The 21,730-nt window shown below is 40.8% G+C and overlaps 1 protein-coding gene across 2 annotated transcripts in view; it reads left to right on the plus strand.

The window, feature by feature from the left end:
* The first annotated feature begins 18,858 nt into the window (after positions 1-18,858).
* lrfn1 (leucine rich repeat and fibronectin type III domain containing 1) overlaps positions 18,859-21,730 on the plus strand; it is a 103,405-nt gene continuing 100,533 nt past the window's right edge. The window contains exon 1 of one of the 2 annotated variants that reach the window (XM_019266399.2): positions 18,859-19,494. The gene's annotated coding sequence lies outside the window, so the exon portion shown is untranslated. The remainder of the gene's footprint in view (positions 19,495-21,730) is intronic. The other variant, XM_010736701.3, reaches the window with a different exon arrangement.

Consider the following 21,730-nt stretch of genomic DNA (forward strand, 5'->3'; position numbering starts at 1 on the left):
TATGTCCCTCTTCTTGAAAAAGATCTCATTACAAACCAAAAGGGTTCAAATTAGTATGGATGAATTGGACTGACCGTCATTACTTTGAACAAAAGACAAAAAAAAAAAGAGTCCCTTTCTTCTCTTTCTTTTTTGAGTGTTTTATTCTGAAATCTGAAAAGTGACGCTAGCAGAGAGCAGAGCAGTGTGAGAGCTCACTGCGTACTCGTCTGAATCATGCTCAGTTCATAAAACCGTAAGCTGATAATTGGAAGTAATTATGCTCCACTTACCACAGAATCACCTCTCTGAAGACTCTCACGAGCTCAAACGTTTGAATAACATCGTGAGACAGAGCATTTTATTTTCAGATCTGTTTATAGAATTGAAATAACTAACTAAAAATGAAACGTTATATTCAATGAAGACACCCTGCTCTCGTGCTGCAGTTTGGCTGACATGAAAACGGTAGTTAAGGTAATACTGGGGAATCACATAAAGCAACTCTTAAGGATTTTTGGCTTGCCTTTGCATGAAATCCATTGATAGTGTGCTGTGAAGCCATATTTCTAAGAGTCTTGGCAGTGCTGATGCAGAAAATATCTGTATACAAGAGACAGTGCCAATTTACCACCGAATCGAAACCCACCAAATTAATAACCTTGACTAAATTACAGTTGCTCAGATCTGGATTCACACAGAGCTTAGTCTGGATCATCCAAATGAAGGTTCTGAACTTTTTTTTTTGTAACGACACAGGTATTAAGTGACTGGAACTAATGGATGCTCTTGTGTCTAATGGGAAGTTTGTGATAGATTTTGGCATGAAAATGGATTCTGTTTTAGGAAAGCTAATTAAACAACAACTTTGTGTCACATATTTTCAGATTTCTAATGAATATTTGAGACATCTGCTTTCCCCCGTGCAAAAACCTGCCTTTCTGGAACATAGCCAAAAGGATGTGGACTTTTTTTTTCTTTTCTCTTTTATTCCAAAACCAATCTATAACAGCTTCCAGTCTGTGAAAGCTTTCCACAGGATTTGGGAACCTGGCTTGGCATCCGTTCAGCCACAGGAGCGTTAGCAAGGTCTGACATTGATGTTGGGCAGATGAGGTCTGGCTAGCAGTTGGCGTTCCAGTTCACCTTGAAGGTGTTGGATGGAGTTAAAGTTTCTCCACAGCAAACTTGGACCACCGCTACTCTACCTTTTTTTTTTGTGCTCGGGGCATTATCTTGTTGAAAGGTTTTCCCAAAACAAATTTGAAAGCACACACACAAACAAGAAAACACTGTGCCCTGTAGTATTAGGATTTTTTTCAATTTGATCAAAGCACCTTAAAAAGTGCGTCTGTTTGCATACTGTTGGGAAAGAAACAAGGTTGCAGGCATTCACTTTTTGTCCATTCATCTTTTTTCCATGCAACCCTCTGATGTTTAGAAATAAAAAAGGCACATTTAAGTTTCACTTTTTTGTCATAATTGTGCCGGAAGAATGTTTTTCACCCTTAACAAAGAGTGCATTGTTGATTATACAGTATTTTTTTTAGACCATGTTTCCACATTAAGCATCTGAATAAGCAGATAATTTTGAACCCACATGTTGGCATTTGTTTCCTTGGCTGTCATTTACTTCCTACAAAGCAGGATTCACGAGGAGGCACCATTAATTTTCTTCCTATCATCCTACCCTGCTAAAAAGGTTCCCATTGTGTTTATTTGGCCACGATCACATCCAACTGTTTTGACTCATTTGTTTGACAGCTGAAGTAAATATAGTTTCACTTACAAATTTCACCAGATTTATCTGCATGGCCTCATCACAAGCCACCATCACATCTGACTGATTTGACTCATTTGTTTGAAAGTGAAGTAAATATAGATTCACAAACAAATTTCACCGAGTGTGTCTGCAAGGCTGGATCGCGAGTTAGAATGAAGCAGTTTTTTTTTTCTGTTTTGACAGACTTAGTTAAAAATAATTTCCCTATTGGTCAAGAATTGTCATTTCCCTCTTATAGAGTAGGAAGGGATAGCTATTTTATTCCACTTTTACATTGCTGAACTATTGTTTATTCAAGTACTTTTTTTGCCTCCCCGTGGCCTCACATAAAATACCCATCTTTCCATCTCATATCGATTTAGAAAAACAAGCTGTCAGAGCACCTGTTTGCAGCTGTAAGGTGGAGGAGGCTCAGCTGCTCAGCATCGTCTCTCTGATTCAACTGCAGCAAACCTCACATTCAGATTCAATAGGGAATATGACTGGTAAACACCAGACATCCTTCAGTCATTGCGTAGACGGTTAGGAATTTGAATGTTGTGGTGAAGAATCGCTTATACAAATTTCAACCTTTCTTTCTGTCTTATTGTCAGGCTCTGCTGCAGGATGCAAGACCATCTGTGCAATACCATAGAGGAAGAGTCTGACATTTGGGTTTATTCACTTTCTTGACAAGAGTTAGATGAGAAGACGTCCCGTGTCTGTATGAAGCAACAGTGGGGAGATGGTTAGCTGAAACTGAAAACAGAGAGAAGCAGCTAGTCTAGCTCTGTCCAAACCTGGTAGCTTTAAATTTAATTATAGTATCATTTATCTCCCATAACTCTTGGCATAACTAAATAAAATAAAATTATAAAATTGAATTATTCTGGCCCAGTTTAAAAACAAAACGTACATTTATTACCTGACTTACAGCACTGGGCAGTTCATCAGTTCATTACCTGCATATGCAATATGTATTTTTAAAAGCAGATTAATTCCCAAAGATGTCTGCTTTTGAATTCGCTGCAGCTTTAACCATATGCTACACAACTCCTGGTCATAAATTTTCTCCAGCTTCTTGCCCTGTCATACGATTCTTGCTGAATCACTGAAGCACTGTGAGCACAGATTGGTTAGTGACTAAATGAGAAAGTCATTTAAATCTTGTATTGGATCTGACATTGTTTCATTCATACTGGGCTAAGCTACTGAACAAATTGAGAAATCACTTAACTCAAGGGGTTGAGAATGATGAGAAGTCTGAATTGAACAAAGACAATTTATATCCAACCTGCCTTTCCAATGACTCCAATCCTGGCTGCTCTCCAGCAACTGGTCCTAATCACTCACTAACTCTGAAACTCCCTGACTTGTTCGTTACCGAGCGGCTGAAGTGGAAGTGGTTGCTGCCAGGAGCCTTTCACATCTCCGACAACGTCTGAACAAATTGGTTAGCGAGGAGATGAGTTTGTAATTGTTGCAGAATCAGATAAAAAAAAAAGTTGCCTGGCTCAGACATGACTGATACACTGTGACCGAATTCCTCAAAGTGAACCAAGAACAACAAGTCAGTCCCACTGGGTCATGCATTATTTTACAAATTCTTGTTTTACCTAATAGGTTTGTTTGGGGGAAATTAGCAAAAAATAACACTACTTAGAAATCAATCAGCTGAAGGTTCCCGCTGTCTGTTAGCCTGATTGAAGACTGTTAATGATCACCCAGTATTTTGTGCTCAATCACTCAGCATTAGCATATTTTTTTGGGGCCTTTTTCAAGCTTTATTTTTGAGACAGAGACAGCTGAAGAGTGACAGGAACATGAGGAGAGAGAGAGAGAAAGGGGAACAACACGCAGCAAAGAGCCGCAGGTCAGATTCGAACCCTGGGCCGCTGCTCAGTCTTTGTACATGACAACTGAACTATAATCGACACCCCCATCACTCAGCGTTTCAATGATCTCATCACATTAATGAGCGTTATTGACGTAAGGAGAAAATTGTCAAAAAAATTTGGTTTCATTTGAAACCTGTCAAGATGCTGCTGAGGTTATGTTATATTTAGAGTTTATACAAGGGAGGTAAGAGCAGTTAAACTCTTTCTTCATTCCTCTCTGACTGCGTCACGGGCATATTTGACAGCCTGTATCTTCTGTTCCCCCTCTCGATTTTCCCATTTCAGCCTACTAGGTCTCTCTTTTGTTGCTTGAAGTAAACACCTTTTGTGCCAGCAATATTCCACCCATGGTGAGAGTTCAGAAAGCATCCTTTCGTCATCTCCTTCTTCGAGATAAGATGTGGAATTGATGATCGCGCCACATGAGCCAGACCTTGAGCCAGTAATTTTGCTGCATACAGTATTAAGCTCTCCCCTGCAGATCTGTGGTCTGGGAGCAACATCAATAGTCTGACAGCATAAAGAGAACAAAGTGTGACAGTGTGTAGTTTGACTGTGACAGAAATCTAACGCTCCACTGATGAATTTCTCATTAAATAAACCTGTGCTTAACGCTGAGGATTTTTACCCAAAATATCCATAATTCAAAGCTCTTTAAGCAGATCAAGCACTGTGACAAGATTTTAAATGACTCAATTCAAAGAGTACTACAGTGCTGTTTGTTTAAAACAACTAAAAAGGTCTCCTTGAAAATGTTTAGCAAGCAAAGCAAATGCATTTAGAAAGAAACATAATGCAAGCAAATTATGAAACAACTAAATATGGTTTGTGAGTGCTCTCTGGAACGATGCATTTCTTGATTTGACGGCATCATTTGTCGAGTGCTGTACAAATTCTGTTTTATGATAGAACGCAGCTATGGTTAAGGTTTGGTTAAGTTTAGCTATTAAAACTAATTGGTTAGAGCCAGGTTGTCCTTGGGATGAATGTCAAAAATCAAAAATGTTGATAGTTTTTCAAGGACATGAGGTTTAAAGCTGACTGTCATAGATAGGGAAGGAGACACAATATTAAAATAATGCATTTTTACATGGCTTCTTTTGGAAATACAGTGGCTCCCATGAAGGATCTGTTGGAGACTGCATAGCCAGCTGAGATTCTTCAAGTCAAGCATTCGTGTTGTCTTTTTGTTGGTTTTCTTGTCAGTCAGCGTGCAGTCTTCTTCTAGGCTTTTAGTAGTAGCTGCAGGGTGAACCCTCTTTGCTTTAATGCTGCTCTTCAGGGCGAAATCATTCCATTACGTTCCATAAGTTGTCCTGTCCTTTTCCTGTGGGGTTAGGCAGCTGTGGACCTGGACCCAGGGTGAGTCTGGATAAAATGGAGGCAGCTGCTTAGAGGAAAAGAGGCCTTGCCCAGTCAGGCTCCGTGATGACGTTATCTTCTGCCTCCTGCTTAGAAGTGATTTTACTGCTCACAGCAACTTAATACTTTATAGTCTCTGAGTTTTGTTTGATATCTTGCACCTTCCCAATGGTTCTTAGTATTATTAGCAGACATTAGATCAGAGGGCTAACTTTGCTTGGTCACTATTACCCTAAATGTCCTTTCCTTACCCTAAATCCTTCTTATAGTTCAATAGTATTGCTTGATGGGGACAAAAAAAGAGTGAATAGTTGAATATTTGTAATGAACAGCCAAATCCGATTTAACTGAAAACATTTGAGTTGAGTACAGCCGTACCTGGAGGGCATTCATAGTGTGGTTCAAATGAAAAGTGACAGAAATAGTTGTGTAATGAATGAAAAAGCAAGCACAGTGTGGTAAAGGTAGAGAATGGTCATGTTTATGGTTAAAAGATACCAATGTCGACTGTCAAGACGGAAACAATTAAAGTCCAAGGCTGTTTCACTTACTCACTCACACCCTCTGCTCTATAATATACACACAGCACAACATGACACTTATGAGTAAGCTCGAGTACTTGTACTCTGTAAGGTCAACCCAGTACCATGTGGCATTGAAACTTCTTCAGTCATATGATTACTGCCTTTGATACATGTTGTACTCCTTTGTGCTGGTTTTGCTTGCAGCCAGTCATCATCATTCCTATTTAATGCGGCATGTGATCGGCCGACTACTGCAGCTACAGCTAGCAGTTACATACAGTATGTGGTGGTGGTGGTGGTGGTGGAGCAGAGTGCAGTGTATTTGAGAGAGCTGGCAGTTCAGATGCCACCAAAACATTCAAGCGGGGGGCGGTCGGTGGCGTGGTGGGTTGGGCGGCCGCCCCGTGTGTGGAGGTTGCGGTCCTCGCTGCGGCTGGCCCCGGCTCGGGTCCCGCATCGGATGGCCATTTGCTGTGTGTCACTCCCCCTCTCTCTGTCCCCTGCTTCCTGTCTATCTTGAGCTGTCCTATCATTAAAAGCATGAAAGGCCAAAAAAAATTATCTTAAAAAAAAAAAAACATTCAAACGTAGGAATAAAACTAAAGCTCAAACTGCTCACAAGGCAAAACAAACAAACCATACTTTTCTGTCCTTGCTGACAAATGTGGAGTTGAACAGCTGTAATCTTTGAAAACCATAACATGTGACACATTGTTCCACACATTGCACACTGTAAGGATTTTTTGAGGGCTTTCTATAGGCGCAAGAACACTGCACTTGATATCTCGGAGACAGGCTTGTTTCTGGCACGTCGTCCTTCTTTAAGTCATTTATATGTTCAGGGCTTTCGTATCATATGTAGCTTCCACTGTTTTCAAATCCGTGAATTTCTGAACATCTGGACAACAGTTCTAACACTGTCATGGCGGGTAAAGAGATTTCATGCTGTCTTAACTGTCATCGGCAGAGTTAATTACTCAAAAGAATGCCTATGCAGTTAAAAAACAGGATTAAATACCAATTGATCTTCCCCCTCATGCTTTACACTGACATCCTTTACCAGTGAATGTATACTGTGAAGGCTCTAACAAGCATGAGTCCTTACCACTATTCACACTCTCTTTTACAGAGCTGCTGAGTTTGGCTGGTGTGTTTTTTTTCCTGAACGCCGCCCAATAAGAAATGAATCTGTCAGGAATAACTGAAACTCAGCACTTCTTTTTAAAAAAGTGGTAACAGTAGCAACTGTGCGTGGACTATTCTAACACCTACAGCCTTTTTTTTTCTTATAACACGTAACAAAATATGGACTTGAGAAGTGATGAATACATTCATGTGTGCCTGTGTTTCCTGTGGCATAAGGAGCATTTTGAAACAACAACAACAACACAAACGTTTAGTGCATCATAAAGATGTCACATTGCTAAACATATGCATTGGGTAAAGATCAGCCCATTAAAATGTGTTACAGCCTGTCTATGTTTTACCCACTTTTACTTTTACATTTCTGCTCTCTTGTATATTAATGCAGGGCAAACAATATTTTGCATGTAGAGCCACCTCCAGCCAAACTGACAGCAAGAAGAGAGAAATCTTCAAAACAAGGTTGTTTTTCCCCTCTCTGCCAGATCTTCTGATCCCGTCGTAGAGATTGTTCTGAGCTCTCGTGATATTGGTCAGGGAGAGCAGCTTCACTAGCTTTATCCACTGTTGGTGCTGTATAACAGTAGCTATTGAATATTGAATGATCAGCCTCGAGGGAAATTAATGGGGTATCACAGCAAACAGGCTCTGTCACAAGTCTGGTTAAAATGACAGTGGCAGGAAAGAAGGAAAAAAAAGGAGCCGAGAGCCACAACGCTGAGCATACTCAGTGTTATCTATTGAAGTTGCAGAGCTGCAGGTGCCCATAGCTGGACTCCACCTCCCCCTCTCTTCCTGTGTATACACTTGACTCCTGTGCGGAAAGAGCAACAACAGCTGTTTAACCCGAAGCACTATTGTCCAACTGAGGGATTTACGGATAAAGGACTGTCAATGTAGAGCAGGGAGAGAATCGTCGCAGTGTGCCTGTGTATACACCACACTCGCTAATCCAATATAAAATAACAAGTACGCCGAGCAAACAGCTGCTCGAAAACTTCCATTTTGCATATCTTGCAGATCCGCAAACAAAAGCATGCCCTGTGAGAAAGTAGAGAGAGCTTAAAACCAATAATATTAAAGAAGGTTTCCAGTGTTGAAGGCCCTTTTAAAAGTTGGATACTGTACACAAAGAAGCCTGAACAGGCTGCTCCCAGTTGGACAGCTGTACTAATGGAAACCTGCATAGTCTCAATTATAGTCTCAAGTCCCACATCAACTCTAAGTGCCAGGTGGAAACAAGACATTGTGTGTTTACAATTTGATTTCTCTGCTGACACCAAACAAGAAATCACAGAAGCAGAAATAAGATGTATAGTGTGCCATGGGAGAGCAAAAAAATATATTAAAATCAAGTCAAATGATTGTTAGAACACAATCTTATGCATACACTATGAATTTGTAGGTAGCGTTTGCGACTATTGAGCTAAGAAGTGTGTACAGCAAAGGAGAATTTCATTGGTATCCTAAGGGCAACTCCACCTGTGTTGTTAAAACATCAGCACCCATTGTTTTCTATGTAAGGACGAAGACCCACGGAGGGCAGCGCAACATGAAGTTCCTCTAGTCATTTTCTATGCTGGGCTGTGCATAAAGAAGTTTATTAATTAAAGGGTTTGTTTTCCCTCCAAGATCACAAACAAAAATGAAGTGCTGAATGGCACAGAGTTAAAAGATGGAGAGTTGTCGGTTGCACGGATACAAATTGTTATATGCAGATAAGCAACGTAACAAATGTATATGAGGCTGAAGCTAATTTGCGGCTCCCATCACCGGTTGGGCTCATTTACTCTACACAATGTTTGTTTGCAAGGAAGCTATTATCTTGCCCGCAAGCACAGACAGGCCCACAGCAATAGGCGAAGGAGTGGTAAAGATGAATTTGTCAATATTGTTTGGTTCTGTTGGTTACCTTACTTCACCTACTTGTTTGGATTATATGTTGCGTTCTGTGTTAGTGCTTAGGCTTCTGCTTGAACACCCTCAACCATATCCAAGTAAAAAGCATGAGATCATACCAGGCGATCTATGTAGATCACATATTGCTCATCATAGCACGGCGCATATGAATATGGTGTTGCACCATTGAACACAAGTAATGCATAAATCAGCGTCTGCCCTCAGGGCTGACTCACCCTCTGCCCTAGAGTGTTCCCTTGTGATTCAAACTGCTTTGACATTCCCCCCGCCTGCCCTCATGGACGAAGTAACAGACCAGTAACTCTAACCTTTACTCAACCAGTGATTTAGCCTGCCTGTCTGCACTGATAACACACTCTATCAGAGTCAGTCTGAGAAGAGGAGATGAGGGTTGCTCTGTGGCACTGCTGTGCTCAGGTAGGGCCTTTTAGTCACTGCCACCCATTCACTGTGTGTTAGCTGGCATCCTCCTTTTATCTCAGCCTTGGTGTCCTCTATTCCACACACCCACTGAACCTTAACACTCATCTATTCTACAGCACAAAACCATGGCGTCGAACCTTGAAACTGACCTACATGAACTCACACAATGGCAGCCTCTAGATCCATCTAGCCGGATGTCTTTTCTTAAGCTCAGTTCACTTCAATCTGGGGTGCGGGGTGGGATTCACTGTGATTGGACATTTTTAATTGGATTAAATCATACAAGAATGCTTGACTACTCCAGATTTTCTGTGCACATCCACAACATCTGTAACTGTAGCAACAAAGGGACTTTGAGTGACAAATTTCTTTAGTAATTACTTTCTCTAGTTGAGCAAAACAACAGGAAAAAAAAGTTTTGTGTTACAGACCTTGCTGTACTCTGCTTGAGACTAAGGTTGGTTTCCGACAAATATATAAACTACTACCTGTTGGCTTTTTTTGTTTTGATTTGTTCTTTTTGGCCAACTTTTGTCATTTTATTTTGGTGCTCAGCAACAGTCTCTAAGACCTGCTGATTCAAAGAGAGTAAAGCCAGAGTATTTTGGCTCAGTAGATTGATGGTGTATTTCATCCAAACCGGAGTTGGTGATTGTTGAAACGGTCTAACCAAGATGCTTTTGGTGAGTTTCTGTCTATCGAGTTTGAGTGAGGCGTGTTTTACGATGAGTTAACGTGGCAAATACGCTAGTCTTAGTTAGGTAAAAGAAACTGAAATTCAGAAAATACACTTTATTTTGTTTATTTCTTGGAATGTGGGGAAACTCACCACTTGCACATCTCCTAGCTGAAACTCTGGGACATAAATATCAGCAATTGCTGGTTGTTGGGCTGACGGTGGCTGCTTGGAAAATTTGAACATGTCGCCCAGTCCTACCTGAGATAGTGATGGACAGCACTTCTTAGTTGCAACGACAGCACTATGGATGAGTATGGGATAATATCCTATATAAGCCAAATAAATGCCAATAAAGACGATTCCTGTTAACAGAGAAAACACAATTGAACTGGTACATTTGGCGACAGCAATATAAGATTCAGGATCTGACTGTAATGAGTTTCAATAACCAGTCAAGATTTATGTGACATAAGACTTCTTAAGAAGTCTTAATTTTTCATGTGACACGCCAGAAATAAATATTCATTCCACCCATATGGCATCAATGATTCTCTTTGAGTTTCTTTGCAAATGAGCATTGGCAAAGTGCTACGCGGTGCTTTCTGTCAGTGATCCCGATGACAGGGCCTTCTTACGGAACAATCATCCCTGAATAATGTGCTGATGAGAGTTGTTTATGCAGTGCAAGAAGGTGTTTAACTGAGTGTGTGTGTGCAGACTTTTTTTCTCTCTCTCTCTGACAGATGCTCTCTGAATCTGTGCTGTGAGTGATTATGTTTGTCAGGACAGTGGTCTGTTTGCTGAGCACTGGAAAGTGAGATTTGGGGGAGTGAGAACAGCCACCCAAGATAGACAGCTGCTGCGCGCTGTGGTGATTGCCACTTCCTCTTGTGTGATTTTAAAATGGAAGTTTCTCAGGTTTAAAAAAGAAAAAGAAAAAGAAAAAATAGAAAGTCTACGCCCACCGCATGTCTGGTGCTCATCCTGCTGCACTGCCAATCAAAGCTGTATCCACCTCACATCACTATGCCAACACTAGCTGCTAAACTAGCCTTGTTGCAACAGCAACCCAGACTGAGCCCTTCATCTCGACAACGAGATGCTTCAGCCGCTACTCGCTCATCCTCTGACTGGAGGGCTGTGATAGGACAGAAAAGAACAGTGTTTTTGCACAGCGGTCCACATTTAGAATAGAGCTCTATGCTTGTATACGTGTGTGCAATCAGACTCTGTTGCTCTTGCAATTGGAGTAACAAATTGTCTCCCTTGTAATCAGCCCCTCTTTGCCTGCTGTTCTCATCAAAATTCTTTTGAATGTTCTGTTGCCATGGTACCTTGAAAAATCTGCGGCTGTGATTTTCTTTTTTTCTTTTTTCTTTTTCTTCCTGAGATAGCAATTCTCATTTTTCTGTCTGCTTACCTCACAGACAAAACCACTTTGGATCAATCTGTGACCAAATTAGTACATAATGTAAAAATTGATTGTTGGGGTGGGCGGACACACATACACACGAGAGAATAAAAGAAGTAATGTTCCTCTGTGCACCTTCTGCTGGACTTTTGTTGAATTCATTCTGTTTGAATGCATACGCAAACACTCAAGGAAATAGTAGGTTCGAAATAGCTCCCGGCAGGACTGTGGAGACTCCATCAGAGAAAAGTGGTCGAAATCACGGTCACCCTCAGCATGCACATAGATCTTTGAGAGTAACTATAATTTCTATATATACAACAAACATTGCAGGTTTTATATAGAAATGCGTAGCTGAACTTTCTAATCCTTCTCTCTGAATACTTTTCTCAGAAGTGCAGGTAGAGTCAGATATACTGTCTGATCCATCAGGAGTTCACTGATTCATATTTGAAAAATACCGACCCATTTGTTTTGACTAAGGAACTAGTTCTCAACTAACACCTGGAGTCAAAAATAGTGTTTAAAGTTGCACTTTTAACAATATTTTTGCACTCACAATAGCTCGAATGACCATGTGCAATGTGAAAAGTGTTCTTTGTCCTGATTGCAGTGTCCCCCGGTTTAGTGTCTTTGAGCTCATTGTTTTGGTTTTAGGCAACATTGCTTTTTTGGTTCATTCACACTCTTGTTCTCATCAGCCGCGGCGAGCATCTGTTTTTAGTGAAGGTGCTTTAATAATCTCTCTGTGTGCTGCCTGCACAGCATCAGGTGGCAGACAGAATGTTAGCAACAAGCCTGTGAACATAGCAAAGTATTTAGCAGCAAAAAGATCAGATATTTCAGATTTTGTTGAGACTGAAAGGACAAAAAGTAGAACGTATTTGTCACCTAGATAAGTGTAAATACTCGGCACATTTTGTGACAAGCTGGATTTCATCACTTCTATACAATTCTGATTAATTTTCGGACTGTGTCGTAATTCAGCCCACTTTCATTTATCATTCATTCAGTTTGAGCAGAGCAGGAGCTTAAAAACTAATTCACACTGTAACCACAGCAACGCTCATTTGGTACACAAACTAAAATATGATTCTTTTAATCCCGTACTAATAGTTTACTCATCCTTTTGGTAAACAGACTGGAACTGCCCATGTGAGTTTTGTCGTCATTGTTTGGTTTATTATATAATATATGATCATTCAATACTCATGCATTCTTGCAAGGTTTAATTTAAAGACTTACAACAAAACAACAATCTAAATCTGACCAAATGCCAGGAGAGAGAGAGAGACAGAGAGTGAGACCTGGCTGGCAACCCATAATCAAATAAGAAAAATGAAAACTGTCACAATTTGTCATATCAACTTTATTTGACTTATATTTTATATACATATATCTGATAGATGAGTATAATTTCATGTATTCCTGCTGTCAACAGTCACATATCTTTATGTTCAAAGGATAAAAACGCATCCGTCTCAACATTACAGCCGCTCTTGAAGAACAACAGACACTGCTTTGATGTCAAAAACCTTCACTCTCAGCCTTCATCTGGATTGCATGGTAATTTGCAGTCAACGGTAAAGATATTTAGCAATATCCAAGATGCCTACAGCTTTAATTGACCATGTTGAAGAAATTCTGAATACTTTTCTAAGACTGAAGGCATGCAAGGATTCATTAACTGTAAAACAACAGATGTGATGGATGATTTCATGCCCCCATGGAAAGTGAAACAGAGTGCTCTTTGAAATACTGAATTACTGCAGGAGCTCCATTAAGAGAAAGGGGATGTCAAAAATCATGTAGAAAGCCACTTTAAAGAGGCCAGACATCCTATGTCTGCTTTTTTCTTTTATTGCTATTGAAAAGGTGTCTTTTGGTCCAGAAAGAGGTTGATGTGAAGAATTTTATAAGATAGAAAGTACACAGGAGTCTAAGATGTATCTATTTATCCAAGCTGTATTTATCAATACACTTGTTGACTCAGTTCTGAAGAAAATGTCCTCTCTGGCTCGTCTATATACCCTCAGAATAACCCCACAATTACCGTTTGTCCTTAAATGATCATACTCAACCAATTGGCAAATAGCTTACTGTAGATCCGTGTTGGGCAAGTTACTTCCCAAATGTAATATAGTTCATATTACAAGTTATGTTGCATTTGAAAGTTTCTGTCAAGTTACTGACTTAACAAATTAAAACATTTTTTAATCATTGAATCACCTCTAACACCACCTGTAGTGTCTCATCTTAAATGTCTGTGGAAATCTGTTCATACCTAAACAATAGGACTATATCATTATTGATAAAGATCTACGTTACTTTTGTAACGCGTTACCCCCAACCCTGCCGTAGATCCATTGTTAGTCTACAAACAAGAAAATCTGTTTACACTTTTAGCGGTCTGACATTGTTATCGGACTCTGTAGAGGCTTTTATGTTATTTACCCATCTGTTGTGTCGAGGGAGCGAGACAGCTCCATCCTCTACCCTTGATTATCATAGTAATAATCAGAATGGCGCCTGCTTTCAAACAAACAACCGCTCTGTATCACAAGGAGAAGAAGAAGGCAGCATCTCACACAAAGATTTAACACTGTCCCTACCTTGATCTCCAGACGTATGCTTGACCCTGTCTAACCCCCATGTGTGATATGCTCGAAATGAAAAATTCCCTCAGAGGTCGTTTAAATTTAATTAAAAAAAGAAGAGATGAGACCTTTTTGGATCTTTCCTTTTTTAAAAAGTCTACACACAAGATGAATAAATGGGATATCTGATAATTAAACATATCCCGTAGCTGTTTTAATGTGGTACAATGTCGGATCCTTAATTAGACTTGGTGATATAATTTTTAATTTTTTTAAATAGTCGAATCTAAGTGGCTATTTTAGATGTTCCTTAGAATTAAAGGGGGCTTATTATATTATATTATGCTCATTGCCAGCTCCTTATTTTTATTCTCTGCGTGATTCACAGATAAAAGAATGATTAATTATGTTGTACTAGCTCTTTATGCAGCCTCTCAGTTCATGCTCTGTCTCAAACAAGCTGGTTTTGTTCCTGTCTTTGTAAGGGGCGCCCTCCTAAAAAGCCCACTTGCTTCTGACTGGCCAACTACAACAATCCTGCCGATGAAGACCACCTGAGCGAAATGTTTCTGTGGGCCGGGCTCCATCGATTACTGTACAAAAACACAGCTTTATTGACTGATTCATTTAAGTGTATGCTATAGTGACCATGTTCTCAGTGCTTTACCTTGCTGTGAGACCAGGCTTCTCTTGGTGCTATATTGTCTCAACCGTAGAACTTATGTATCCCTACATGTAAGCCCAGTTGTGCTGTGCACAGTGAATTAACACTGCAAGGTAAAGCAGTGATGATATGCTCACTGGAGCGTACACTTGAGTGGATATAGATTTTTTTTTAGTTGGACCTTTTTTATATGGGTAAAACATTTTTTTCTGCTGACCGCTTCCATAGCGTTGCTTTACTAAACTTCATCCCAGGACTTCTGCATCTCAAATCTGTGAGCGCTACGGTACAAAACACACTAACTATGCATAAGTACTTCACACAACCCCCACAGATGGTGGGTCTAGGTGGGCCATGCTGAGGGTGGTGACTATATAATTGTGTCTTCACAACTTTACAGAAAGACACAGTTTCTGAACATGGGATGTGCGTTTTGTTGCTTTTACATTATTTATACAGCGCCTACACGCGCTCTATAATCATAAAAGACATGAAAAAAATTCACTTTCTACCATATGTGACCCTCATTTGTATATGTTATCTTCTAACACTCGTGAAAGCTTTTGCAGCTAAAACATGCTGGCCTGCACACACAAAGCTTTTGTTCCTAAAAAGCAGCAGGAGTCTTTTCATAACTTCAGGCATAAAGACAAACTCAGAGGATCTCTTGTGAGTGAGCTGTACCTCACACTTTCCCAGATGGCCCATGTCTATCTTTAAGATTTTCCATACAAGGAGACGCTGAAGAGCACTTAAAGCTGCTAAGTAGCACTTGTTTTATTTGGCGATAGAGCAAGCCAAGGATGAGATACAGTACATATGAAACATGAAAGCATGACTATACCCACTATGAGTAAAAGGTAGAAGTGGAATAACACACAGGTGCCATTAGGGCGACCCATGGTTCATATTTTGCCATCAGCGATCAAAGGAGATCCCTGTGGTTTGCCGCACACATTAATCATTATAATATATAGTTTTATCATATTCCACTGGAGGAACACTTTTGATTAGGACAAATCTGCTTCTGATTCAAAGCAGAAGGTCATACATGTAATGCTGCGTGAACTCCACATAGGCTGACCTATGCTGAAACATTCAGCTTCCTACCAGTTAAAGAAGTCAATTAGAGATCCTCGTAGTGGAAATCACAGCTACGGAGTTTCCACATTTGATGGTAAGCGGCAGAGTTTAAAGCACATTAAGAGGAACTTTTTGCACTGTGAGAGAGAGAGAGAGCGCTAATGTACCGGGTGAATCAACGGTATAAACAAGACTGCTGTAATCCACTATAGAGCACAGTATACAATGTAATGATGCTGTTCCTGAAGACAGCATTTCATTGTCTCTGTCACTGCACTAATTCTAATCCCAATTCAAAGTACATACACACATGAGACTGCTCGCTGACACAAATTGATGGAGCATCACATTATAGGTCTTTTGGGTTCGACCAGGGGGAAGAAATTGGGAATTTCACTGTCCTTAATGGAAATTGATCTGAGCTATTTGTTAAAACAGCGACAAGGGCAACTGTGTTGTTTCAAAAATGGCATTGTTTAGGGGTGGACACGTACAAAGACTGTCCACACCTGGACCTAAATTGAGCAACCTCAGTATGTGATATGTTCCAGGTCATTAAGCTTACCCTCTGGTATTAGTGGCTGGGTGATGTGTACTGGGTCAGTGCAGACCTCCCTCTTATGTTTTGCACTTTAGGGAATGGCACGTTTCCTTATTAGAGTGGATGGATCACACTGACCTAATCTGCCATTATGCTTTCAAAGACTAGGGTGCAGTAATTTCATCACTTTGGCGAGTGAAGACGGTTAAAATGGACAATCTCTCAATATCGCACTAATCAATCACTTTTACAGTGCATTACTGTGAGAGCGAGCTTTGCCCCATGGAGTGCAGCCTGATATAAATAGCAGATTGGCTTCCTTCGTGGTTCTTTTTCAATTTCAATCAAGTATTTGCCGCATGCGTCCTATGCGCTCATCATCCACCTCATGAACACACATGCTCGTTCAGATCGGGCCTCAGAGCAGTGTCACATGATGAAACTTAAACTCTGCAGCACATTCTGCGGCACAATGACGTTTGTTTGTTTTTTTCTAAATCTAAAGATAGCTATTTTGTTGAGTATTTGTTGAGTTGCAAGTTTTGATAGAAATATTGCCCTTCAAAACAGGAAGCGTGCTTTGCAAGCGCATGAGCCGTCCCAAATGAGTTTGTGTCACATCTCACGGATCCATTTAAAATGCCCTGGAGGTCCTCCACCCATTATGAACTGCCCTTTAATTACAACAGGCTGCTGCCTGCTGTACAATGAGTTGCACATCAGATAATTGTGACACCTGTCATGTTGCAGCAGGGAAACACAGATGATGGGAAACTTACAGCTACAGTGAGGATGTAATTATTATAAAACAACATATCAGGAAAAAGGTATATACCTGTGAAGATATTCCTATAACTTCCCTTCACATGGACATAAAGTGTGCCTGTGGTACTCTATACTGATCACTAAACTTGTTATTTATGTTACTTTTTATTTCTTAATATTGCAAAGTTATTATAGTTTTATATTTGGAACCTGTTACGTGTGATATTTTCATTGTATCTTAAATTTCCAGAGTCCACACGATGTACATTTGTCCAAACAATTCTTTATGAAATCTAATTAAACCAAATTAGACCAAATTAATCAATCATAAAGGATTTAAAGTTATGGAGTGTGTAGAAGCAGAAGTGTGAGTGTGTAAGTGTTGATAGTGTGAAACAAAAGCAAAGGACAAAGTATCAAACTAAACTAAACCAAACCAACCCTGATTGGGGACAGAGGAGCCCAGAACGGGGCAGAGCCGGAGAGAGATCAGAGAAGAGAGTGAGCACCTGGCTGCAGTGGCATAAATACTCTAATCCAAAGTAACATAATAGAAAACACCTGCAAACAGAGAAACCACACCCAGGAGAGGAGGAGGAAGACATAGATCACACCCAGGAGAGGAGGAGGAAGAAATAGATCACACCCAGGAGAGGAGGAGGAAGGGACACACTCATATGCCACATAGGGCATCACAATTAGTTCAGCTCACAGCAGTCTTATGCTTTTAAATCAACTTTAAAGGTGGATTCAGACTTTCCACTTTATGCCTCAGTTCTCTAATATTTCATAAACAATACAGTTCAAGCCTTTGCAATATGTATGATGCTCCTGCAGTCAAATCAGTTGGATTTAAGCCCACGCTTGGGGATGAATATGCACAAAAAAAAGGCATGTTATCCTCTTCTTAGAGGCATCTTATACATTATGATGAAGGATGGACTGTCTCTGGCTTTATTCAACAAGGAGGATTACACATTATTGTTTTTCTGTTTTTTTAGGTGGGAGTATATGCATCTATGTGCCCACTGATCTGAGCCGAGAGGAGTGCATCTTGTCCCACAGCAAAGTAAAGCACCGAGGTGCTTGTCTGATACATCCGGGTGGCCAAAGTTATTTGTGCTTCAGCTTTATCATGACGGACGCTCAAGATTGAGCAGGATAAAAAAAAAAGAAAATCAAAGCGAATTCATCACAGGCTGAACACTAAGCAGTAAACACGTCGGGGACGCCTGGGGGTTGCAGCAATGACCCAACACCCCCATCCTCCCTCCCTCCTTTCCTCCCTCCCAACCTTTGCAGCATCTCATGCTGGACCATGAGCTCCCAGCCCATCCCGGAGTTATCACAAAACACCTCATAGCGCCTCCTCTCTGTACACCGAACATTTTCTTTCTTTCTCATCCCCCCTTCCCTCCCCAAAAGAAAAAGAAAAAAAAAAGAAAGAAAAGAAACTCTCAGTTTGTCGTGTATATGCCTTAAATGCAGCCCAAATGACATCACATTGCTGCAGTGCTGCACTGTCCGTGAAAGGTGTCAGTCGGTTTTTTTTTTCTTTCTCTCTAGATAACCCAAGAATTTGTCCACTGGCTCTGACTCGCTCTGCTGTGCTCCAGACATCATGGCGTGACAACATGTATTCATTTATATCGGGGCTCTTATTGCGCAGGTGGACGCCTGCATGAGGGGCAGCAGAGGCGCATTTTCAAAAGGCTGACTGTTCTCCAGGACCACAGCAAAGATCCTCCTCGGAGAAATCGACCGCATTGCTTTTTTTTTTTTTTGTAGAGAAAAGGAGTCAAGTCATGTATGAAAAAACTAATTGCTCGCATGGGTACGCATAGAGGAGACAGACACATCGGTTATCAGTGCATGGGTGGGATTCATTCATTGCGCTTTTTAAAAAGACAGGGGTGGAAGTTATTACAACAAATAGCTCAGGCGTGATTACTGCGCTGTGTGACTGGTGAGTTTTCGACCTTCGTGGGTTTTTTTTTTTTAAAGCCTGAATCTGACGCCAACCTTCAACCATCAGAGGCTTTTTCCCTTATTCCTCTTCTTCTTCTTTTTTTTTTTTTTTTTTATCCAAGAGCGCAACCCCCCGTTTCAAAAAAAAAAAAAAAAAAGAGCCCCGGGCTGCAGTTTTCCCCATCCTGACACCGTCTGTACTGCAATTCATACCAAGCAAGAAGCGTTGGGGTTTATTGGGAATTTAATCCACCGTGTCCCTGCGTTACAAACCCAAAACGCGTGGGACTTGAATACGACCACGTACTGACGTTTTAACCCCCTTTTGAACACGGCTCGGACGCAAAGCCTCGGACTCTCCCTGAGCTTTTTTTTGTGTGTTGTTGTTGTTGTCGTTGGATTTTTAAAAATTTTTATTTTTATTTTTTTACATGTTTCTGCCTTAAACGCCTCACATCGGATCGTACTGGGATTTAAGGTGGGGTTTTATCCCGACGCAGGTAACTGGGAGATACCTCGCTGTGTCTTGCTGATGACACTTCAGCGGCTGATTGTCGCACGTTGGATTTTCCAGCACGAACCTAATGAGAAGGGTTTTTTTTTTTTTTTTTTTTTTTTTTCACGCGTGCATTTGGAATAAATGAACTCCCGTAAAACCAGCTGAGATCCACCCGTGAATCTATCCAGCGAGTGTGTGCGTGTGTTTGTGTGTGGACGGTGTATCATGTGCAGGAGGATCAACCTTTCGGCATCTGCGTTATTAGTCCCACTTTTGGTAAGTCACTCAGTAGACTCAGTAGAAATGTGCAATGGACTTTACTCTGTGACATACGTGTGGATGGATCTGTGCCTCTCTGCCTGCTGTGGTGCATTGATTGTGTAAACAACTAAGTGTAGAATAACAGGCCTGCACTATCTATCTATCTATCTATCTATCTATCTATCTATCTATCTATCTATCTTGCATAATGTGCAAAATCTTTGCTCCACTTTCCAGGCTGCTATTCACAGTAGTCTGCTGGATTACATGATTTCTGTATAGCAGAGATATGTGTTCAGGCTCAGAACTGAGATATTCAGTCCTCACGTGGTGTGGTGGAGCAGTTACTGATGGTGTTTAGTGCTGTTATACAGTCTGTTAGACGGGTCCCTACCAAAAAAAAAAAAAAAAAAGATTAAAAAATCAGCCCTCCTCCTCCTCCTCCTCCTCCTCCATCATATGATCGCTGTGCCGTGGCTTTCCAAAAAAACTGTGCAATAAAGATGGTTAATCGGTGACACATGAGTTGAATTCCCAGAGACTTGAAGTGCATGTGGAAAGTGGCCCGGGCGTGTCTTGCATCAGCACGATGCAGAAACCCAAGACTTTTCATAAATTAGCAGCCTCCCATCAGGCCAAGATGGCAGTGATTCCCGAGAGACTGAGCAGTGCTTGAGGAGTCAGAGCTTCAGTGTTAACTTGTTAGTGTCCCCTTTTTTTTGTGTGTGTGTGTGTGTGTGTGGAGTTTAAGAGCATGTGTGTGTGTGGCAACATGATTATTTCGTTTGAAGGTGAGTAGAGGCCTCAGCAGTGTGTGTGCACCGTGTGTGTGTGTGAGTTACTGCACATCACCATTGTTCCTGACAATCAGCTAAGCAGGTTTAGAGATGATGAAGGGATACAGAAACACTGATGCAGCATGATAATGATCTCATGGGCGCTGTGTGTGAATACTGGCAATTGCATTTACAGCTGGATTTTTTTTTTTTTTTTTTTTTTAGCCCCTCTCATCATTTTCCGGTTACTTAATAAGCTCAGCCTCCTCTGAATGAGCTCAGCATTTGTAGGAAGTTTGTTACACTCCAGCTATTCTAATTCTGGCATGCAGGGCCGGAGAGGTCAGTGTCTGGTCTTTGGAAATATCTGTTCATCACGCAGAGGACATTGGCAACAACAGATGGGGAGAAGTTAGAAGAGTCCAGGATGCATGCATGGAGGTATCAAGGTTGTAAATCTATTAGATTGAGGTGGGGGTTAGATGTCAATATGCTTACAGTGAAGTCAAGTGAACATCCCTCATATAGCTCTGCTTTATCCGCATAATACCTTCCAAGACATCCCCTGGGGAGATGTAGGTATTGGCCAGCCTTGTTGCTACATCAGGGCGTGCAGTGAGTGTTACTGCAGCTTCCAGTGCTATTGAAAAGCAGTGACTACCAGCTGCATCTACTGTATACACCCCTCCTTTATTCTTTGTGAGCCTTAGGACTGTATGTTCCTACGTGGCCGAGCACGGCCTCTTTACAGCTGTCTACTGGAATTACACAGTAAACTGAAGAAATGAGAGCTGTCACAAGGTTTTGGCATTGTTCCATATTCTGATGGATGCCTGTTATGTCTGAGACTAATAATAAAAAAGCATACTGTATACATCATTAGGCTTTTATGCTAATAATAAAAAAATAAAAAAAGCACCAGCAGCTAATTCAGGGGCTTGGCTCACTATTATTGTTAAGTGTCTCAGTAAAGCCTGAACTCTGTGTTCGTGGCCTACTGTGTGAAAAGAGCAAAATGAAAGTATGTTTGGTTAAAAGCTGTGAATCATACAGGTTTTACCATAAGGAACTTTAAAAGACTTCTTTAAAAAACACAGAGGTTAATGAGTTTTTTTTTTCTTAAGAGGGTTGATACCCTTGAGCCTTATTGGATTTGTTATTTGAATTAGCAGTGCGTGCAGCAGTGCTCTTATGTTTTTAGATGTCTTTTTATTTTTTTATTTTTTTACTAGCTGTGTGTGTTGCAAGCGGTGATTATCAGGTCTTTGGCTTGTCAATGTGTTGCAGGATGTTACAGCAGAAGCTCAGAGCACTTGCTGTCATGTGTTTGCCTAATGAAATCAGGCAGGATGGTCATTATCATTATCATGCATTATCGCCAACACCTCCACGTGTAGCTGTTCTACTGCAGGCAGGAAACGACTGCAGCACAAAATCACGTCTCAGCAGGTAATGCATGAAAAGAAAGTGACAAC

The sequence above is a fragment of the Larimichthys crocea genome, chromosome VII (genome assembly GCF_000972845.2).
Source record: "Larimichthys crocea isolate SSNF chromosome VII, L_crocea_2.0, whole genome shotgun sequence".
NCBI classification, from domain to species: domain Eukaryota; kingdom Metazoa; phylum Chordata; class Actinopteri; family Sciaenidae; genus Larimichthys; species Larimichthys crocea.